Source organism: Salmo trutta, chromosome 11 (genome assembly GCF_901001165.1).
Source record: "Salmo trutta chromosome 11, fSalTru1.1, whole genome shotgun sequence".
Classification (NCBI taxonomy): Eukaryota; Metazoa; Chordata; class Actinopteri; order Salmoniformes; family Salmonidae; genus Salmo; species Salmo trutta.
The window spans coordinates 7,264,277-7,288,029 of NC_042967.1; the positions used below are offsets into that span (position 1 = coordinate 7,264,277).

A 23,753-nucleotide genomic window follows, 5' to 3' on the forward strand; every position below is an offset into this window, starting at 1 on the left:
TTTGTCAGAGCTAATGGTGAGAGGCTTCGGCGTCTCAGACCCCATAACGGGAGGAGTAGAGACCAGAGAAGTCTCGTCCTCTGACTCCGACTCGCTCCTTAATGGGGAGAACCGGTTGAAAATTTCTGTCGGCTGAATAAGCGACACCGGTTGAGCATTCCTACAGCGTTTCCCTCCAGAAGCCATGAGAAAGTTGTCCTGCTGCGGGGACCGTGCGAGGGGATTTATACTAACGTTACTATCTGTACTTACTGGTGGCACAGACGCTGTTTCATCCTTTCCTACACTGAAATTGCCCTTGCCTAACGATTGCGTCTGAAGCTGGGCTTGCAGCACAGCTATCCTCGCCGTAAGGCGATCGTTCTCCTGTATATTATAAGTACAACGACTGCAATTAGAAGGCATCATGTTAATGTTACTTAGCTTCGGCTGTTTGAAGTCCTGACGAACCGTGTCCAGATAAAACCTCCGGGGTAGGAAAGTTGAATGAAAAAAGTTGGGTGAGGGAAAAACTAAAAATATACGGTAATGAAAAAGTAAAAACCCTGAAGTAGTCAGGTAGCAAAGTAAGATTGGCAACAAAACGCACAGCAGCACGTAAACAAGTCTGCCAAGAGAGGGCCGCCCAGCTCACCTACAAAACCCTCAATGGACTGGCGCCCACATACCTTACTGACCTCCTGCACCCCTTCACTCCCACCTGTTCACTGCACTCCTCTGACACCGGCCTCTTCACCATCCCTCGCACCAGGCTCCGCTCCATGGGAGACCTGGCTTTTAGCAGGAGCTCCCTCTCCATGTCAACCTCACGATCCATACACATATTCAGGTCCACACGAACACACTTCTTCACACAGGCTTACCTGGATTCTCTGTTGTCTTCCGCTTTTATCTGTCTATCTAGTTCACGTCCCTGGTTAGTCTGTCTGTCGTGTTTAGTGTTCTCCCTGGTTAGTCTGTCATCATGTTTAGTGTTCTCTCCCTGGTTAGTCTGTCATCATGTTTAGTGTTCTCTCCCTGGTTAGTCTGTCATCATGTTTAGTGTTCTCTCCCTGGTTACTCTGTCATCATGTTTAGTGTTCTCCCTGGTTAGTCTGTCATCATGTTTAGTGTTCTCTCCCTGGTTAGTCTGTCATCATGTTTAGTGTTCTCCCTGGTTAGTCTGTCATCATGTTTAGTGTTCTCTCCCTGGTTAGTCTGTCATCATGTTTAGTGTTCTCCCTGGTTAGTCTGTCTGTCGTGTTTAGTGTTCTCCCTGGTTAGTCTGTCATCATGTTTAGTGTTCTCTCCCTGGTTAGTCTGTCATCATGTTTAGTGTTCTCCCTGGTTAGTCTGTCATCATGTTTAGTGTTCTCTCCCTGGTTAGTCTGTCATCATGTTTAGTGATCTCTCCCTGGTTAGTCTGTCATCATGTTTAGTGTTCTCTCCCTGGTTAGTCTGTCATCATGTTTAGTGTTCTCTCCCTGGTTAGTCTGTCATCATGTTTAGTGTTCTCTCCCTGGTTAGTCTGTCATCATGTTTAGTGTTCTCCCTGGTTACTCTGTCATCATGTTTAGTGTTCTCCCTGGTTAGTCTGTCATCATGTTTAGTGTTCTCTCCCTGGTTAGTCTGTCATCATGTTTAGTGTTCTCTCCCTGGTTAGTCTGTCATCATGTTTAGTGTTCTCTCCCTGGTTAGTCTGTCATCATGTTTAGTCTGTCATCATGTTTAGTGTTCTCTCCCTGATTACTCTGTCATCATGTTTAGTGTTCTCTCCCTGGTAAGCCTGTCATCATGTTTAGTGTTCTCTCCCTGATTACTCTGTCATCATGTTTAGTGTTCTCTCCCTGATTACTCTGTCATCATGTTTAGTGTTCTCCCTGATTACTCTGTCATCATGTTTAGTGTTCTCCCTGGTTACTCTGTCATCATGTTTAGTGTTCTCCCTGGTTAGTCTGTCATCATGTTTAGTGTTCTCCCTGGTTACTCTGTCATCATGTTTAGTGTTCTCTCCCTGGTTACTCTGTCATCATGTTTATTGTTCTCTCCCTGGTTAGTCTGTCATCATGTTTAGTGTTCTCCCTGGTTAGTCTGTCATCATGTTTAGTGTTCTCCCTGGTTAGTCTGTCATCATGTTTAGTGTTCTCCCTGGTTAGTCTGTCATCATGTTTAGTGTTCTCCCTGGTTAGTCTGTCATCATGTTTAGTGTTCTCCCTGGTTAGTCTGTCATCATGTTTAGTGTTCTCCCTGGTTAGTCTGTCATCATGTTTAGTGTTCTCCCTGGTTAGTCTGTCATCATGTTTAGTGTTCTCTCCCTGGTTAGTCTGTCATCATGTTTAGTGTTCTCTCCCTGGTTAGTCTGTCATCATGTTTAGTGTTCTCTCCCTGGTTAGTCTGTCATCATGTTTAGTGTTCTCTCCCTGGTTAGTCTGTCATCATGTTTAGTGTTCTCTCCCTGGTTACTCTGTCATCATGTTTAGTGTTCTCTCCCTGGTTAGTCTGTCATCATGTTTAGTGTTCTCTCCCTGGTTAGTCTGTCATCATGTTTAGTGTTCTCCCTGGTTACTCTGTCATCATGTTTAGAGTGCTTTTATATACTTTATTTAATATAGGATTTTATTGGTTTTTATCCTGTTGACTTTGGGTCTCGTGAAAATAAGTCTAATAATAATAAAAATACTTTTTTTTTAATTATCATTATCGTTGTGGGAGGATTTTCTGATTTCATGTTCCTTTCTAAATTAACATCTCAAAATGAGCTTGATTTGATTTTATCTTGACTGGGAGTGTGATCATAAAGTGCTCCAAAATGGAAATGTTCTCTTCTGAAATATAATTTGAGGAGTGGTAGTTGACCCATACGTGCCCATGAAATCACCAGGTTCCTGGGTCCAGACAAATCAAAGGCCCTTGTGTCCCATGAATTTACACAAAGTTACAGGATTTACACAGTCCACCATTTATATAATAATCAAAAATCTTTATGATGTTGTACATGGAACCATTGTAATCCTTGACCATCTAAACATAGGGGTTGACATGGAAAATACATTATTTGGTTATGGCGGAATGGAAAATGACCTTCACAGTAGCCAGGGGGCATTTTTGATGATGTGCATGGTAGAGGTTGACCGATTATGATTTTTTCAACGCCGGTACCGATTATTGGAGGACCGAAAAAAGCCGATACCGATTAATCGGCCGATTTGATATATTTGTAATAATGACAATTACAACAATACAGAATGAACAATGAACACTTTTATTTTAACTTAATATAATACATACATAAAATCAATTTAGTCTCAAATAAATAATGAAATATGTTCAATTTGGTTTAAATAATGCAAAAACAGTGTTAAAGAAGGAAGTAAAAGTGCAATATGTGCCATGTAAAAAAGTGAACGTTTAAGTTCCTTGCTCAGAACATATGAAAGCTGGTGGTTCCTCTTGACATGAGTCTTCAATATTCCCAGGTAAGAAGTTTTAGGTTGTAGTTATTATTGGACTATTTCTCTCTATACCATTTGTATTTCATATACCTTTGACTATTGGATGTTCTAATAGGTACTTTAGTATTGCCAGCCTAATCTCAGGAGTTGATAGGCGTGAAGCCATAAACAGCGCAATTCTTGAAGCATTGCGAAGAGCTGCTGGCAAATGCAGTAAAGTGCTGTTTGAATGAATGCTTACGAGCCTGCTGCTGCCTACCACCGCTCAGTCAGACTGCTCTATCAAATCATAGACTTAATTATAATATAATAACACACAGAAATACGAGCCTTAGGTCATTAATATGGTCGTATCCGGAAACTATCATTTCGAAAACAAAACGTTTATTCTTTCACTGAAATACGGAACCGTTCCGTATTTTATCTAATGGGTGGCATCCCTAAGTCTAAATATTCCTGTTACATTGCACAACCTTCAATGTTATGTCATAATTATGTACATTTCTGGCAAATTAGTTTGCAACGAGCCAGGCGGCCCCAACTGTTGCATATACCCTGACTCTGCGTGCAATGAACGCAAGAGAAGTGACACAATTTCCCCAGTTAAATATTGCCTGCTAACCTGAATTTCTTTTAACTAAATATGCAGGTTTTTAAAAAAATATATACTTCTGTGTATTGATTTTAAGAACGGCATTGATGTTTATGGTTAGGTACATTCGTGCAACGATTGTGCTTTTTTCACAAATGCGCTTTTGTTAAATCATCCCCCGTTTGGCGAAGTTGGCTGTCTTTGTTAGGAAGAAATAGTCTTCACACAGTTTGCAACGAGCCAGGCGGCCCAAACTGCTGCATATACCCTGACTCTGTTGCACAGAACGCAAGATAAGTGACACAATTTCCCTAGTTAAAAGAAATTCATGTTAGCAGGCATCATTAACTAAATATGCAGGTTTAAAAATATATACTTGTGTATTGATTTTAAGAAAGGCGTTGATGTTTATGGTTAGGTACACATTGGTGCGTTTTTCGCAAATGCGCTTGTTAAATCACCCGTTTGGCGAAGTAGGCTGTGATTCAGTGATAAATTAACAGGCACCGCATCGATTATATGCAACACAGGACAAGCTAGATAAACTAGTAATATCATCAACCATGTGTAGTTAACTAGTGATTGTTAAGATTGATTGGTTTTTATAAGATAAGTTTAATGCTAGCTAGCAACTTACCTTGGCTCCTTGCTGCATTCACATAACAGGTAGTCAGCCTGCCACACAGTCTCCTCATGGAGTGCAATGTAATCGGCCATGATCCGTGTCCAAAAATGCCGATGATCGATTATGAAAACTTGAAATCGGCACTAATTAATCGGCCATTCCGATTAATCGGTGGACCTCTAGTGCATGGCGTCATTGTCGTCCTTGACCATCAAAACATAGGTGTAGACATCACCTTTTCTATGCTAATGTTTGATTCAGAAGATAATGCAAAATACATTATTAGGTTATGGCGGAATGGAAAATGGCCACCAAGAGGCGTTTTTGTTATGCCTCCATGTCAGAAAATGTAAAAGGAACCAAATTGTACAAGTGTACCAAGTTTCATGCTTTTATGAAAAAGTTAAGTTGTCACCTAAAACTTGGCACATATCGCCTGGACTAGAAGGCAGAGGCTGCGGGGCCTGTTGCCCTGTTCTCTTCTGCGCATGATTTTTGATGTGTTAACCACATATATGGTTAACCAGAATTGTGTCTTGGTCAATTTTTGGATAGTATGCAATAATTCACCTGATTACTTGGCGATCTTGCACAAAGACACAATATCATATTCAAACCAGATTCGTTATTTAACGCAATTCCTATTATTTACTCATAGAAAACCATGGGATGCATGGAACATAATAAATGAATCAATAAATGGTTTATCAAGAAGTTGACATCCTTGTCAATTCTAGACAGTCTATATTGTACAAAATACCATTGACGGTAGTTAACCTAACCACCTCTTTTCCTCCAATCACTCTCTCAGGTGAAGGACATCTCACTGGAGGCCACAGGAGCTCTGTGAAGCCAGCAGGACACAATACATGGAGAGATGACCAACCAATCACTGTTGATGAGGGGAGTGGAACCTCAACCCAGCACGTTATTGTGATAGAGGTTAGTGTAATAGTGCTGCATAAAAAAAAAAGTTTTATTTTGTAAATCAAATGTGGCCAGTTTACTTCAGAAAGGCTCCCCTCGGCTATTCACTTGCTTACATGATCATCCTTATTTATCTGCCATAGGGGAGCTTGTGAGACTTCCCTACGATATTGTTATCTAATTCAACTAGTTACCGGCAACAACCTCCTCTCTTCTTGTATCAGGCTGCAGATGCAGAGGCTGTAGGTCCTTGGGTCAAGCAGGGGAGGTCTGAAGGAGAGGAGGACCCACGTCACTGCAGACACATCCAGACTGGAGCGGCTGGAGCGCCCCCTGAAGCCATGGAGGACCTCGCCGCCGCGCCCCAGCCCAGGACCCAACGAAGCATCACGGAGGTCAGTGGAACGCCGAACGACGCCCTCAAGTCAGAGACCGACACAGAGACTTTAACTGTAACACACAGGCTCTTACATACAAGATCTGACCACAGATCAGACCCTGAGAGACTGGTGGTGGAGCCACTGGGCTGTCCTCTTGCTCCCGGCTCAGAGTACTTACCAGTATTTCACCAGAGCCAGAGGATGGTTAATTCCCGTGGGGATGGTGACGCGTTAGACACTGGAAGTGATGATCCGTCTTGTTCTTACACTACAGAGATGGACCCTGGCAACATATCCTTGGGTTTAGAGACACAGACTGATCTGTCTAGAGAGGATTGGAACCAGTACACTAGAAGTGTATACTCTGAAGTGTGCCTAGATAAGAAAAGGGAGTGTCTAGTTGTTGATGAGGTGACTGTGAAAGTGGAGGACGACACTCCTCTGACATGGAATGCCGACAAGACTCACTTAGGAGAAGGACACTCGCAGGGCAACACCAGTGACTTCTTGGACTACAGTGAAAGCTTAGCGACAAATCTAAATGTTGTGACCCACTCCTCTTTACACGCGTTCGGGGACCATGACCCAGTGTCCACGTCGATGGGGCCTTCCGATTCACATGGCCGCGTCCTTTTCGATCAGGTATTGAACTCAAACGACAGGGCTAGAGCCCAGGCTCAGGGAGGGGGAGCCACATCAGGCAATAGTAAAGAGAAACGGTTCCTCTGCATGTTCTGTAACAAAGGCTTCAGCTGCCCCCAGAACGTGGCAATCCACCAGAGGATCCACACAGGGGAGAAACCCTTCAGCTGTACCCAGTGTCATATGCGCTTCGCCCAGGCTGGCAACCTGAAGAGGCACCAGAGGGTCCACACAGGGGTGAAACCCTTCAGCTGTACCCAGTGTCATATGCGCTTCGCCCAGGCTGGTGACCTGAAGAGGCACCAGAGGGTCCACACAGGGGTGAAACCCTTCAGCTGTACCCAGTGTCACATGCGCTTCGCCCAGGCTGGTGACCTGAAGAGGCACGAGAGGGTCCACACAGGAGAGAAGCCATTCGCCTGTAATCACTGCGGGATGAGGTTCTCTGAGAGGAGACATCTCAGGATACACCTGCAAAAAAACAATTTCCACTCTTTAACATAGAAAGTAACCATTCCACTTGATAGCTTCTGACGTTTAGATCCTGCATTAAAGGAACACTCAGCAAGATGTAGATGCAAAAAGTAAACAGCAGCAGCGGGTCAATTTCTACAACAACTAAGAGCGTTGAAGTGCAAGGCCCAGGCATTGTTGGATATACAGTAACTTCAGAAATAATTCACACCCCTTGATTTTTTTCCACATTTTGTTGTTACAGTCTGATTTTTTGTTGTTGCTGAAATTGACATTTTGTGTCACTGGCCTACATACAATACCCCATAATGTTAAAGTGGAATTATGTTTTTAGACATTTTTACAAATGAATAAAAAATTCAAAGCTGAAAGATCAAATTACATTTTATTGGTCACATACACATGGTTAGCAGATGTTAATGCGAGTGTAGCGAAATGCTTGTGCTCCTAGTTCCGAAGATGAGCGATGACTGAGTGGCAGAGGCAAGATGCAATAGATGGTATAAAACACAGTATATACATATGAGATGAGTAACGTAAGATATGTAAACATTATTAAAGTGGCAAGTGATCAATTTATTAAAGTGCCCAATGACTTTGGGTCTGTAAGTAGGCAGCAGCCTTTCTGTGTTAATGATGACTGTTTAACAGTCTGATGGCCTTGAGATATAAGCTGTTTTTCAGTCTCTCGTCCCAGCTTTGATGCACCTGTACTGACCTCACCTTCTGGATGGTAGCGGGGTGAACAGGCTTGGGTGGTTGTTGTCCTTGATGATCTTTTTGGCCTTCTTGTGACATCGGGTGCTGTAGGTGTCCTGGAGGGCAGGTAGTTTGCCCCCGGTGATGTGTTGTGCAGACCGCTCCACCCTCTGGAGAGCCTTGCGGTTGTGGGCTGTGCAGTTGCTGTCCCAGGTGGTAATACAGCCCGACAGGATGCTCTTAATTGTGCATCTGTAACAGTTTGTGAGGGTTGTAGATGACAAGCCAAATTAGCTCCCTCTGCTGTTTCCTGAAGTCCACGATCATCTTCTTTGTTTTGTTGATGTTGAGTGAGAGGTTGTTTTCCTGACACCACACTCCAAGGGCCCTCACCTCCTCCCTGCAGGCTGTCTCGTCATTGTTGGTAATCAAGCCCACTAATGTTGTGTCGTCTGCGAACTTGATGATTGAGTTGGAGCCGTCCATGGCCACGCAGTCATGGGTGAACAGGGAGTACAGGAGGGGGCTGAGAAGGCACCATTGTGGGACCCGTGTTAAGGATCAGCGAAGTGAAGATGTTGTTTCCTACCTTCACCACCTGGGGGAAGCCCGTCAGAAAGTCCCGGACCCAGTTGCACAGGGCGGGGTCGAGACCCAGGGCCTTAAGCGTAATGATGAGCTTGGAGGGTACTATGGTGTTGAATGCTGAGCTGTAGTCAATGAACAGCATTCTTACATACAGTGGGGGAAAAAAGTATTTGATCCCCTGCTGATTTTGTACGTTTGCCCACTGATAAAGAAAGGATCAGTCTATAATTTTAATGGTAGGTTTATTTGAACAGTGAGAGACAGAATAACAACAAAAATATCCAGAAAAACGCATGTCAAAAATGTTATAAATTGATTTGCATTTTAATGAGGGAAATAAGTATTTGACCCCCTCTCAATCAGAAAGATTTCTGGCTCCCAGGTGTCTTTTATACAGGTAACGAGCTGAGATTAGGAGCACACTCTTAAAGGGAGTGCTCCTAACCACAGCTTGTTACCTGTAAAAAAGACGCATGTCCACAGAAGCAATCAATCAATCAGATTCCAAACTCTCCACCATGGCCAAGACCAAAGAGCTCTCCAAGGATGTCAGGGACAAGATTGTAGACCTACACAAGGCTGGAATGGGCTACAAGACCATCGCCAAGCAGCTTGATGAGAAGGTGACAACATTTGGTGCGATTATTCGCAAATGGAAGAAACACATAAGAACTGTCAATATCCCTCGGCCTGGGGCTCCATGCAAGATCTCACCTCGTGGGGTTGCAATGATCATGAGAACGGTGAGGAATCAGCCCAGAACTACACGGGAGGATCTTGTCAATGATCTCAAGGCAGCTGGGACCATTGTCACCAAGAAAACAATTGGTAACACACTGCTCAAGAATACATATACATGCCCGTCTGAAGTTTGCCAATGAACATCTGAATGATTCAGAGGACAACTGGTGAAAGTGTTGTGGTTAGATGAGACCAAAATTTAGCTTTTTGGCATCAACTCAACTCGCCGTGTTTGGAGGAGGAGGAATGCTGCTTATGACCCCAAGAACACCATCTCCACCGTCAAGCATGGAGGTGGAAACATTATGCTTTGCATGTGTTTTTCTGCTAAGGGGACAGGACAATGTCACTGCATCATTTTACGGGGCCATGTACTGTCAAATCTTGGGTGAGAACCTCCTTCCCTCAACCAGGGCATTGAAAATGTGTCGTGGATGGGTATTCCAGCATGACAATGACCCAAAACACACGGCCAAGGCAACAAAGGAGTAGCTCAAGAAGAAGCACATTAAGGTCCTGGAGTGGCCTAGCCAGTCTCCAGACCTTAATCCCATAGAAAATCTGTGGAGGGAGCTGAAGGTTCGAGTTGCCAAACGTCAGCCTCGAAACCTTAATGACTTGGAGAAGATCTGCAAAGAGGAGTGGGACAAAATCCCTCCTAGGATGTGTGCAGACCTGGTGGCCAACTACAAGAAACGTCTGACCTCTGTGATTGCCAACAAGGGTTTTGCCACCAAGTACTAAGTCATGTTTTGCAGAGGGGTCAAATACTTATTTCCCTCATTAAAATGGAAATCATTTTCTAACATTTTTGACATGCGTTTTTCTGGATATTTTTGTTGTTATTCTGTCTCTCTCTGTTCATATAAACCTACCATTAAAATTATAGACTGATCATTTCTTTGTAAGTGGGCAAACATACAAAATCAGCAGGGTATTCCTCTTGTCCAGATGGGATTGTGCAGTGTGATGGCGATTGCATCGTCTGTGGATTTATTGGGTCGGTATGCAAATTGAAGTGGGGTGGCAGGTAAGGTGGAGGTGATATGATCCTTGACTAGTCTCTCATAGCACTTCATGATGACAGACGTGAGTGCTATAGGGCGATAGTCATTTAGTTCAGTTATCTTTGCCTTCTTGGGTACAGGAACAATGGTGGCCATCTAAAAGCATGTGGGGATAGCAGACTGGGATAGGGAGAAATTGAATATGTCCGTAAACACACCAGCCAGCTGGTCTGCGCATGAGTCAATAAGTATTCAACCCCTTTGTTATTGCAAGTCAAAACAAGTTCAGGAGTAAGCATTTGCTAAAAAGTCACATAAGTTGCATGGACTTACTCTGTCTGCCATAATAGTGTTTAATGTGATTTCTGAATGACTGCCTCGTTTCTGTACCGCACACATACAATTATCTGTAAGGTCCCTCAGTCGAGCAGTGAATTTCTAACACAGATTCAACCACAAAGACCAGGGATGTTTTCCAATGTCACACAAAGAAGGGCACCTATTGGTAGATGGGTTAAAAATATAAAAACACTGTACATTGAACATACCCCTTTGAGCATGGTGAAGTTATTAATTACAGTTTGGATGGTGTATCAATACACCCAGTCACTACAAAGATACAGGCGTCCTTCCTAACTCGGTTGCCAGAGAGGAAGGAAACCACTCAGGGATTTCACCATGAGGCCAAGGATGACTTTAAACAGTTAGAGTTGAATGGCTGTGATTGGAGAAAACAGAGGATGGATCAACAACATTGTAGTTACTCCCCAATACTAACCTAATTAACAGAGTGAAAAGAAGGAAGCCTGTACAGAATAAAATATTCCAAAACATGCATCCTGTTTGCAATATGGCACAACTAGTAAAACTGAAAAAAATGTGGCAAAGAAATTATGTCTTGAATAAAGTGTTATGTTTGGGGCAAACATCACTGAGTACCACTCTTCATATTTTCAAGCATGGTGGTGGCTGCATAATGTTATGGGTAAGCTTGTCGTTGGCAAGGACTAGGGAGTTTTTTTTAGGATAAAATTAAAATGAATAAAGCTAAGCACAGGCAAAATCCTAGAGAAAAACCTGGTTCAGTTTGCTTTCCAACAGACACTGGGAGAAGAATTCACCTTTCAGCAGGACGTCCGGATGAAAAGCGTGCCCAAAGTAAACTGCCTGTTACTCAGGCCCAGAAGCTAGGATATGCATATAATTGGAACATTTAGATAGAAAACACTCTAAAGTTTCTAAAACTGTTAAAATGATGTCTGTGAGTATAACAGAACTGATATGGCAGGCGAAACCCCGAGGACAAACCCCCCCCCCCCAAAAAAATGTTTTTCAACTTATCACTATTTTCAATGGATAGTACTTTAATTATAAGGTCAAGTCCTCCCAGATTGCAGTTCCTAGGGCTTCCACTAGATGTCAACAGTCTTTAGAAAGAGTTTCAGGCTGGTTTTTGGAAAAATGACCCAGAAATTGTAGTGTTTCCAAGCGCGTGGAAGAGAGCGCGTTCTTTGGTATTTTTCTCCGGTAAAGACAATAACGATTCTCCTTCTTAAATTTTATCTTTTATTTGCGTATTAGGATACCTAAGATTTGATTATAAACGGTGTTTGACTTGTTTGGAAAAGTTTATTAGTAACGTTTGGGATTCATTTTGTATGCATTTTGATGGAGGGAAACTGGGTGGATTATTGACTGAGTTTTTATGGATATAAAGAAGGACATTCTCGGACAAAAGGACCATTTGATCATCAAAGGTAAGGCGTTTTTTATATCGCTTTTCTGACTGTCGTGTCGCACCTGCCTGGTTAAGATATGTTTTTCATGTGTTTGTATGCGGGGCACTGTCCTCAGATAATCGTTTGCTTTCGCCGTAAAGCCTTTTTGAAATCTGACATGGCGGCTGGATTAACAAGAAGTTAAGCTTTATTTTGATGTATTACACTTGTGATTTTATGAAAGTTAAATATTTATAGTAATTTAATTTGAATTTGGCGCTCTGAAATTTCACCAGATGTTGTCGAGGTGTCCCGCTAGCGGCACGCCTTTCCCAAACAGGTTTTAAACACAATGTCAAATATACACTGGTTTCTAACCAAGACGACATTGAATGTTCCTGAGTGGCCTAGTTACAATTTTGACTTAAATCGGCTTGAAAATGGCTTTCTAGCAATGATCAACAACCAACTTGATAGAGCTTGAATAATGTGCAAATATTGTACAATCCAGGTGTGCAAAGCTTTTCGAGATTTACCCAGAAAGACTCATAGCTGTAATCGATGCAAAGGTGATTCTAACATATATTGTCCCAGAAGTGTGAATGCTTATGTAAAGGACAAATTTTCAATGCATTTGCTAAAATTTCTAAAACATGTTTTCACTTTGTCATTATGGAGTATTGTGTGTAGATGGGTGAGGAAAAAAATCTATTTAATCAATTTTGAATTCAGGCTGTAATACAACAAAATGTGGAATAAGTCAAGGGCTGTGAATACTTTCTGAAGGCACTGTATAAGGCATATACAGTATAAGCCTAAAAAGTATGTTACATAGTGTTTGTACTGTGTAGGCAAGTGTTTACCAACTCCAGTCCTCAAATCCCCCAACAGTACACATTTTCGTTGTAGCCCCGGACATGCACACCTCATTCAACTCATGCTACAATAAAAATGTGTACTGTTGGTGGTACTGGAGGACTGGAGTTGGGAAACACTGGTGTAGGCTATATGATGTTCACACATGACTAGTTCATTACTTCCATTCAACTGCAGAATACAATTCCCTGGGCACTTTTAATGAGAAAATGAATACACTTTACCAAGTTAACAAACAGATTACCGACCATTTTGAATCCCACCGTACCTTCTCCGCTATGCAATCTGGTTTCAGAGCTGGTCATGGGTGCACCTCAGCCACGCTCGAGGTCCTAAATGATATCATAACCGCCATCGATAAGAGACATTACTGTGCGGCCGTATTCATCGACCTGGCCGAGCCTTTCGTCTCTGTCAATCACCACCTTGTTATTGGCAGACTCAACAGCCTTGATTTCTCAAATGATTGCCTCGCCTGGTTCAACAACTACTTCTCTGGTAGAGTTCAGTGTGTCAAATCGGAGGGCCTGTTGTCCGAACCTCTGGCAGTCTCTATGGGCGTACCACAGGGTTCAATTCTCGGGCCGACTCTCTTTTCTGTTTACATCAATGATGTCGCTTTTGCTGCTGGTGATTGATTCTCGGATCCACCTCTACACAGACGACATTATTCTGTATACTTCTGGCCCTTCTTTGGACACTGTGTTAACAAACCTCCAGACAAGCTTCAATGCCATACAGCACTCCTTCTGTGGCCTCCAACTGCTCTTAAATGCAAGTAAAACTAAATGCATGCTCTTCAACCGATCGCTGCCCACACCTGCCCGCCCGTCCAGCATCACTACTCTGGACGGCTCCGACTTAGAATATGTGGATAACTACAAATACCTAGATGGCAGGTTAGACTGTAAACTCTCCTTCCAGACTCACATTAAGCATCTCCAATCCAAAATTAAATCTAAAATCTATTTTGTAACAAAGCATCCTTCACTCATGCTGCCAAACACACCCTCGTAAAACTGACCATCCTACCGATCCTCGACTTCGGCGATGTCATTTATAAAAGAGCCTCCAACACTCTACTCAACAAATTGGATGCAGTCTATCACAGTGCCATCCGTTTTGTCACCAAAGCCCCATATACTACCCACCACTGCGACCTGTATGCTCTCGTTGGCTGGCCCTCGCTTCATACTCGTCGCCAAACCCACTGGCTCCAGGTCATCTACAAGCCTCTGCTAGGTAAAGCCCCGCCTTATCTCAGCTCACTGGTCACCATAGCAGCACCCACTCGTAGCATGCGCTCCAGCAGGTATATCTCACTGGTCACCCCCAAAGCCAATTACTCCTTTGGCCTTCTTTCCTTCCAGTTCTCTGCTGCCAATGACTGGAACGAACTTCAAAAATCACTTAAGCTGGAGACTCATATCTCCCTCACTAGCTTTAAGCACCAGCTGTCAGAGCAGCTCACAGATCACTGCACCTGTACATGGTTCATCTGTAAACAGCCCATCCAACTACCTCATCCCCATACTGTATTTATTTATTTATCTTGCTCCTTTGCACCCCAGTATCTCTACTTGCACATTCATCTTCTGCACATCTACCATTCCAGTGTTTAATTGCTATATTGTGGCCTATTTATTGCCTTAACTCTCTTATCTTACCTCATTTACACTCACTGTATATAGACTTTCGGTTTTATTTTGTTCTACTGTATTATTGACTGTATGTTTTGTTTATTCCATGTGAAACTCTGTGTTGTTGTATGCGTTGAACTGCTATGCTTTATCTTGGCCAGGTCGCAGTTGCAAATGAGAACTTGTTCTCAACTGGCCTACCTGGTTAAATAAAGGGAAAATAAAATAATTATGCAGATTCTTTGTTGAGACGTGTATGTGTCGTTTTCATATGGTGTATTTACAAATTGTTTATGTTTAATAAACACAAAATGGGGTGTTTCATGCCAAGACTTTCATTGAGACTCTCTTCAGTATACATCACATCTGATCTCACCCTATTCTGCATATACACAACAGCTCTTTAGAACCAAATACTAAAAATACCTACACATACTCACACACTAGCAAACACCTACTGTACATGTCAAAATAGTTTAGTCAGGTTTGTCTGATGGCTTTTAACTTATCATAGCTGACTCATATTTACCCACAACATCATATTTATGTCCATCTGATGGGTTTAACAATAATGAAGTCATTCTGTAACTACAGTATAGGACTCAAACATAGTGGGGATGGATAAACACTCCATGTTGAAAGTTATTATCTGTGTATGTGTGTGTACGTACCTGAGGGAGTGTATGTCTGTGTAATCTGTATCACCTCTCTCTTCCAGGAGGAGGAGGGCCAAGAGGTGCAGCTGATAAAGGAGGAGGGGTGTGAGGAGGGTCTGGGGAACCCTGAGGGGAACATGGTCATGGAGGACAACCAGACTACACCTCCTCCTGAACCCACAGAGGAACCAGCTGAGCAGCACAGGACCACACACAGTCTCACTGAGGTGAGCCCACTGTGAACTACTGTATTAGGTCAGGACCCGTATCCACAAAGTGTCTCAGAGCTGATCATAGATCATAAGGAATGAGACTATGTAGGTGGGGAGTTGATCCTTGATCAGTATTTCTACTCTGAGACTCTTTGTGGATACGGGCCCAGGTCTGGATTCATTTTGTATGAATTGTGGGACCATGTCTTTGAGTTATCAAACCATTAGTGTCAAGTAATCAAATCAACTAACACGTTTGCATAGTATTAATAGCAGTCCTTCATTGCCCAATCAGCAGGGTGCTCATATCAGATTTCTTGAGCCAACATCCTCTCACTCTGTATCTCTTACAGTCAGTAGACATGGAGGATGGGAAGCCTGATCTGCTGCTAGTCAAAGAGGAGACAATAGAAGATGAACCAGAGAGCATTGATCTGCTGAGTGGAGTAAAGATGGGGGAGCAAGGTAAGAGAGAAATACATAGCCTCCATACAGTAATAGATCTTCAATGGGAATAGTGATGCACCTGGCTATTGTTTTAAACACATTATAGTGTATGAACTTGACCAGGTGATTGTCAAACAAAAAACTCCATATGTTCTCTGCCATGTTTGTAAAGTATTTTGTAATCGCTTCTTGCAGGTGGTTGGTTGGAGGATAACAGAGGAGACTGGGCAGCCATCTTGGATTCCCAGACTTGTGCAGCCAAGGGCCCAGGGGATAACATCACTGAGCAGGCCAGGACCAGAGGCTACATAGTGGAGGTCAGTGGATGGGACAGCGTCCTCAACTCTGGGCTGGGGAACAACACTGTTAACCACAACCAGAAACAGACAGTCGAACACAAAACAACAACCGAACTTAATCTCCATGACAACAGACTGGCTGAGACCAGGGCGAGGCGTAAATTTGGTCTGCAGGGACGGGGAGGTGTCCGTATGTGGCAGAAGAGAACAGACACAGACTCAGCTAGTGATGCTCCGTCCTGCTCCTATAGTTGTGATTCAGAGAGACTGATGGCACCTCAGGTTAACCCCCTAACAGGTGCTGCCTTCAGCCTGCCTTCTATAGGATCTATCAACTGGAACATGGACCCTGAGACAACACAGACACTCCCTGGCCTTCATCCTCCTCACACTCTCCTAATGTTAAACCAGACCTCAGACAATGCCACTGCCTCAACACTAAATGGCTACACAAGCCCATTGACAAATGACAGTAGTAGTAACGCTATCAGCAGATCCAGTGGCAAAGAGAAGCGCTTCCCGTGTTCATTCTGTGGGAAATCCTTCAGTTTCCCCAAACAGGTGGAGATCCACCAGAGGATGCACACGGGGGAGAAACCATTCAGCTGCCACCTTTGCCAGGCTAGTTTCTCCCACTCCTCCAACCTGACTAGGCACCAGAGGCTCCACACAGGGGTGAAACCCTTCAGCTGTACCCAGTGTCACATGCGCTTCACCCAGGCTGGTCACCTGAAGAGGCACCAGAGGATCCACACAGGGGAGAAATCCTACAGCTGCCCCCAGTGTGAAAAGAAGTTCTCCCGCCAGAACCAGCTGAAGATGCACCTGAAGGTCCACACGGGATAGAGGCCTCCTACGCACTGCGGAAAGAGGTTCTCAGAGAAGAGCTACCTTAGGATACACCAGCTGAAAAACCATTCCACTCTATAACAAAGAAAGTAACCACTCCACTCGATAGCTTCTGACTTTTAGATCAAACCTTACATTAAAGACAACAATTATTTTAAATTGTAGTCAGCAGGAAAGCTCCACAGATGCATTTGGAGTACCGAGAGTAACATATTTCTGGGTAGAATATTGCATCGAGACAATGCGTGACATATAAGGCATTTAAGTAATGCAACAACTTTCCATTATAAATGTAAATCTGGGTCCGGTGGGAATCATTTAAAAGCTTATTATATTTCCAACATGACTAGCTAAGTTCTAAAATACGATCTTACAGTGTTAGGTTTCGACAAGGCACTTTAGACAAACAGATCGGCATTTTGGTGCGCGTAGAATGGAGTCATAAGTGCATTCAGGTGCGTGTTCCACTTCAAATTTTCTTCACAATACGACAAACATGCTCATTCTGTTCAGGACAACCCAGGGTATGACACATGTCATCCTTGTCGCTGTACATAAAACATGACGAACGTTGATACTGTAAATGTCACGGGTTTTCAAATGTAAAACATGAAGTGCACATTTTCGTTGACAAGCTCCATTACTGCAGGAGTGAAATAATACAGTTTGATTGTTTTGAAGAAATCTAAAAAGTCTCTCCTTTTGATTACAATAATTCCACGACACTTCTCACAAAAACGTCTGTAGCGTCCGAACGGTTTGGCCTACAAAACTAATATGACCACTCTATGGAAAGATGAGGCTCTCCCGAACAGGATGTTCTCCGTTTTGCTCTACGACCCCCATAAGTGTCACAAGACTTGTCAGAAGGTGACCGGTGCTGATTAAAACAATGAATGGAAGTAAGTATGGAGGTAGTTTTGTGCCTACCCCAAAAAAAGGAGAATACACTAAGATCGTATTTTATAACTTAGTTAGTCATGTTGGAAAAATAATAAGATTTAAAATGATGCCCACCTGACCCAGATTGAGATTTATAACGGAAAATGTTTGCATTGCTTATACAACGATAGTAATTGTGTTATGGTGGGAACACAGGGCTGTGTAATTTGTATGATTCAAGGCTCTTTCCTTGAATCATAAAAGATCATTAAAATGATGTAGGAACTGCACGGTTTGGAGAGGTGTATGTCCACTTGGATTCACCAGTTAGTCCTCACTTAAACCCTTGTCATTTGTTGGTCTTATGTTGCACATACCCCAATTTTTCCAATAGTGTTATTATCATGTTACTGAATGGATCCAGAGTATTTTCAGATTTTGTTATCAACAAATGTGGCAAAGTCCAGTAAAATGCACATGAAATCAAGTGTCGCGTTTGGATTCAGTCTTGTCAGGTGAACTGTTGTGTCCTCACCGTTTGGAGATCATGGGGAAATGATCAGACCAAAGTGTTCTCTTTCAACTGCAACCATGGTAATGCATATTCTTTTTACATTTCTTCTGTTGGAAACATTTCAATATGGCCCTTTCCACATAGGCAAATGTCCACAAGTGTAAAGGTTTAATGAGAAAATGAATGCACTTTCTCAAGTTCATTATGTTTTTTTTTGTTGAGACGTGTATGTGTGGTTTTCTTATGGTGTATTTAAAACTTGTTTATGTTTAATAAACACAAAATGGGACTTTTCATTCTAAGAATTCCATTGAGACAATTTTGTATACATCAGGGTGTGTATTCACAAAGCGTCTCCAAGTAGAATATTTGTCATAAGTGCTGAGAATTGATCCATTTTACTCTGCTGGGTAAAAATAAAAGTTATGCGTGAAGCCTCTTTAGTGATAAGAGCCATGCCTAGTTGACCGATACAGTATTTAGGAAACGTCGTGAGCTGTCTTAACCAGCTTAAAGTTACCAGCAGGTGTCTTGATAATAGAAAAAAGCAGCAATTCAGTGTTTCTTGCACCACATGCAATTGCTTTGGAGTCTTTGGAGTTCTTAAAAGAATGTGTTGATAATTCTACATGATCAATCCATAAATAATCTAGACCTACATGCAACAGTATCTCTTACACTTTTTTGGATGTATAAGCTGGAAGTAGAAGCTAAAATGTTGTCGTTCATTAGTTTACGCCAATTAGGGGAGGGGTGGTAGGGTTAGTAGAAAATAATAAAGTAAAATATATATTTTTAAAGTTGTTTATTTATATATGTGTATATGTATTTAATGTGTGTGTATATGTATTTAATGTGTGTGTATATATGTATTTAATGTGTGTGTATATATGTATTTAATGTGTGTGTATATATGTATTTAATGTGTGTGTATATATGTATTTAATGTGTGTGTATATATGTATTTAATGTGTGTGTGTGTGTGTATATATATAAATATATCTATCTATCTATATCTATATACACGTGTGTGTGTGTGTGTGTGTGTGTGTGTGTGTGTGTACGTACGTACGTACAGTGCATTCGTAAAGTATTCAGACCCTTTGACTTTTTTTACATTTTGTTATGTTACAGCCATATTCTAAAATGGATTCAATTGTTTTTACACATCAATCTACACATAATACCCCATAATGTCAAAGTAAAAATAGTTTTTTTGACATTTTTGTAAATATATTACAAATACAAAACTGAAATATCACATTTACATAAGTATTTAGACCCTTTAATCAGTACTTTGTTGAAGCACCTTTGGCAGCGATTACAGCCTCAAGTCTTCTTGGTTATGACGCTACAAGCTTGGTACACCTGTATTTGGGGAGTTTCTCCCATTCTTCTCTGCGGATCCTCTCAAGCTCTGTCAGGTTGGATGGGGAGCATTGCTGCACAGCTATTTTCAGGTCTCTCCAGAGATGTTCGATCTGGTTCAAGTCCGGGCTCTGGCTGGGCCACTCAAGGACATCAGAGACTTGTCCTAAAGCCACTCCTGCATTGTCTTGGCTGTGTACTTAGGGTTGCTCAATGATGAAACAGCCTATAGGGAGGATGTCAGAGACCTGGCCATGTGGTGCCAGGACAACAACCTCTCCCTCAACGTGATCAAGACAAAGGAGATGATTGTGGACCACAGGAAAAGGAAAAGGCAAGCGAAAAGCAAGCGGTAGCGGAGCACCAAGTCTAGGTCAAAAGGCTTCTTAACAGCCTCTACCCCGAAGACATAAGACTCCTAAACAGCTAATCAAAGGGCTACCCAGACCCCTCTTTTATGTTGCTGCTACTCTCTGTTTATTATCTATTCATAGTCACTTTAACTCTTCCTACATGTAAACTAGCATTCAAAAGTTTGGGGTCACTGTTTTTGAAATAAAAAGCAAATTTTTTGTCTATTAAAATAACATCAAATTGATCATAAATACAGTGTAGGCATTGTTAATGTTGTAAATGACTATTGTAGCTGGAAACGGCAGATTTGTATGGAATATCTACATAGGCGTACAGAGGCCCATTATCAGCAACCATCACTCCTGTGTTCCAATGGCATGTTGTGTTAGCTAATCCAAGTTTATCATTTTAAAAGGCTAATTGATCATTAGAAAACCCCTTTGCAATTATGTTAGCACAGCTGAAAACTGTTGTTCTGATTAAAGAAGCAATAAATTGGACTTCTTTAGACTAGTTGAGTGTCTGGAGCATCAGCATTTGTGGGTTCGATTACAGGCTCAAAATGGCCAGAAACAAAGAACTTTCTTCTGAAACTCATCAGTCTATTCTTGATATGAGAAATGAAGGCTATTCCAAGCGAGAAATTGCAGATCTCGTACAACCCTCTGTACTGCTCCCTTCACAGAACAGCGCAAACTGGCTCTAACCAGAATAGAAAGAGGAGTGGGAGGCCCCGGTGCACAACTGACCAAGAGGACAAGTACATTAGAGTATCTAGTTTGAGAAACAGATGCCTCACAAGTCCTCAACTGACAGCTTCATGAAATAGTACCTGCAAAACACCAGTCTCAAAGTCAACAGTGAAGAGGTGACTCCGGGATGCTGGCCTTCTAGGCAGAGTTGCAAAGAAAAAGCCATATCTCAGACTGGCCAATAAAAAGATTAAGATGGGCAAAAGAACACAGACACTGGATAGAGGAACTCTGCCTAGAAAGCCAGCAATGATCAATTAGCCTTTTAAAATGATAAACTTGGATTAGCTAACACAAGCCATTGGAACACAGGAGTGATGGTTGCTGATAATGGGCCTCTGTACGCCTATGTAGATATTCCATTTTAAAAAATCAACCATTTCCAGCTACAATAGTCATTTACAACATTAACAATGTCTACACTGTATTTTTTTTATCAAAGTAATGTTATTTTAATGGACAAAAAATTAGTTTTTCTTTCAAAAACAAGGACATTTCTAAGTGACCCCAAACTTTTGAACGGTAGTGTACAGCGGCTTGCGAAAGTATTCACCCCCTTGGCATTTTTCCTATCATTTGATTTACACAACATGCCTACCACTTTGAAGATGCAAAATATTTTTTATGGTGAAACAAAGAAGAAATTACAAAAAAAATGAACTTGAGCGTGCATAACTATTCACCCCCCCAAAGTCAATACCTTGTAGAGCCACCTTACGCAGCAATTATAGCTGCAAGTCTCTTGGGGTATGTCTCTATAAGCTTGACACATCTAGCCACTGGGAGTTTTGCCCATTCTTCAAGGCAAAACTGCTCCAGCTCCTTCAAGTTGGATGGGTTCTGCTGGTGTACAGCAATCTTTAAGTCATACCACAGATTCTCAATTGGATTGAGGTCTGGGCTTTGACTAGGCCATTCCAAGACATTTAAATGTTTCCCCTTAAACCACTCGAGTGTTGCTTTAGCAGTATGCTTAGGGTCATTGTCCTGCTGGAAGGTGAACCTCTGTCCCAGTCTCAAATCTCTGGAAGACTGAAAACAGTTTCCCTCAAGGATTTCTCTGTAGCGCCATCCATCATTCCTTCAATTCTGACCAGTTTCCCAGTCCCTGCCAATGGAAAAACATCCTCACAGCATGATGCTGCCACCACCATGCTTCACTGTCGGGATGATGTTCTCGGGGGGATGAGGTGTTGGATTTGCGCTGGACGTTTTCCTTGAAGGCCAAAAAGCTCCATTTTAGTCTCATCTGACCCGAGTACCTTCTTCCATATGTTTGGGGAGTCTCTCACATGCCTTTTGGCGAACACCAAATGTGTTTGCTTATTTTGTTCTTTAAGCAATGGCTTTTTTCTGGCCACTCTTCGGTAAAGCCCAGCTCTGTGGAGTGTACGGCTTAAAGTGGTCCTATGGACAGATACTCCAATTTCCGCTGTGGAGCTTTGCAGCTCCTTCAGGGTTATCTTTGGTCTCTTTGTTGCCTCTCTGATTAATGCCCTCCTTGCCTGGTTTATGAGTTTTGGTGGGCGGCCCTCTCTTGGCAGGTTTGTTGTGGTGCCATATTCTTTCCATTTTTTATAATGGATTTAATGGTGCTTTGTGGGATGTTCAAAGTTTCTGATATTTTTTTATAACCAAACCCTGATCTGTACTTCTCCACAACTTTGTCCCTGACCTGTTTGGAGAGCTCCTTGGTCTTCATGGTGCCACTTGCTTGGTTGTTCCCCTTGCTTAGTAGTGTTGCAGACTCTGGGGCCTTTTAGAACAGGTGTATATATATACTGAGATCATGTGACAGATCATGTGACACTTAGATTGCACACAGGTGGACATTATTTAACTAATTATGTGACTTCTGAAGGTAATTGGTTGCACCAGATCTTATTTAGGGGCTTCGTAGCAAAGGGGGTGAATACATATGCACGCACCACTTTTCCGTTTTTAATATTTTCTTGCATTTTTTGAAAGTTTTTTTTTTTTTCATTTCACTTCACCAATTTGGACTATTTTGTGTATGTCCATTACATGAAATAGGAAAAACGCCAAGGGGGATGAATACTTTTGCAAGGCACTGTATATATTACCTCAATTACTTCGACTAACCGGTGCCCCCACACAATGACTCTGTACCGGTACCCCCTGTATACAGCCTCGCTATTGTTATTTTACTGCTGCTGTTGAATTATTTGTTACTTTTATTTTTAAAAATTTACTTATCTATTTTTTTACTTCTTAACTTTGTTTACTTCTTAAAGCGTTGGTGGTTAAGGGCTTGTAAGTAAGCGTTTCACTGTAAGGTGGGAGTTGTATTCGGAGCATGTTGTATTCCTGTTGTATTCGGAGCATGTGACAAATAAGATTTGATTTGTTGTCCTGTTGGAAGGTGAACCTTCACCCTAGTCTGAGGTCCTGTGCGCTCTAGAGCAGTTTTTCATCAAGGATCTCTCTGTACTTTGCTCTGTTCATCTTTCCCTTGATCCTGGCTAGTCTCCCAGTCCCTGCCGCTGAAAAACATCCCCACAGCATGATGCTGCCACCACCATGCTTCACCGTAGGGATGGTGTCAGGTTTCTTCCAGACATGATGCTTGGCGCTCAGCCCCAAGAGTTCAATCTTGGTTTCATCAGACTAGAGAATCTTGTTTCTCATCGTCTGAGACCTTTATGCGCCTTTTGGCAAACTCCAAGCAGGCTGTCTTGTGCCTTTTACTGAGGAGTGGCTTCTGTCTGGCCACTCTACCATAAAGGCCTGATTGGTGGAGTGTTGCAGAGATGGTTGTCCTTCTGGAAGGTTCTCCCATCTCCACAGAGGAACTCTGGAGCTCTGTCAGAGTGACCATCGGGTTCTTGGTCACCTCCCTGACCAAGGCCCTTCTCCCCCGAATGCTCAGTTTGGCCGGGTGGCCAGCTCTAGGAAGAGTTTTGGTGGTTCCAAACTAATTCCATTTAAGAATGATGGAGGCCACTGTGTTTTTGGGGACCTTCAAAGCTGCAGAAAAAATGTTGGTACCCTTCACCAGGTCTGTGCCTCGATACAATCCTGTCTCTGAGCTGTACGGACAATTCCTTTGACCTCATGAC

At 42.4% G+C, this 23,753-nt stretch overlaps 1 long non-coding RNA gene and 1 pseudogene across 1 annotated transcript; both read left to right on the top strand.

Moving 5' to 3' along the window:
* The window catches only part of LOC115201843 (neurotrophin receptor-interacting factor homolog), a 133,464-nt pseudogene extending 114,963 nt beyond the window's left edge, over positions 1-18,501 (top strand).
* On the top strand, positions 5,549-15,160 carry LOC115201961 (uncharacterized). Its single transcript, XR_003879863.1, has 3 exons — positions 5,549-5,590; positions 5,800-5,970; positions 15,059-15,160. It is a non-coding gene; the product is annotated as an uncharacterized LOC115201961 (long non-coding RNA).
* Positions 18,502-23,753: the final 5,252 nt, after the last annotated feature.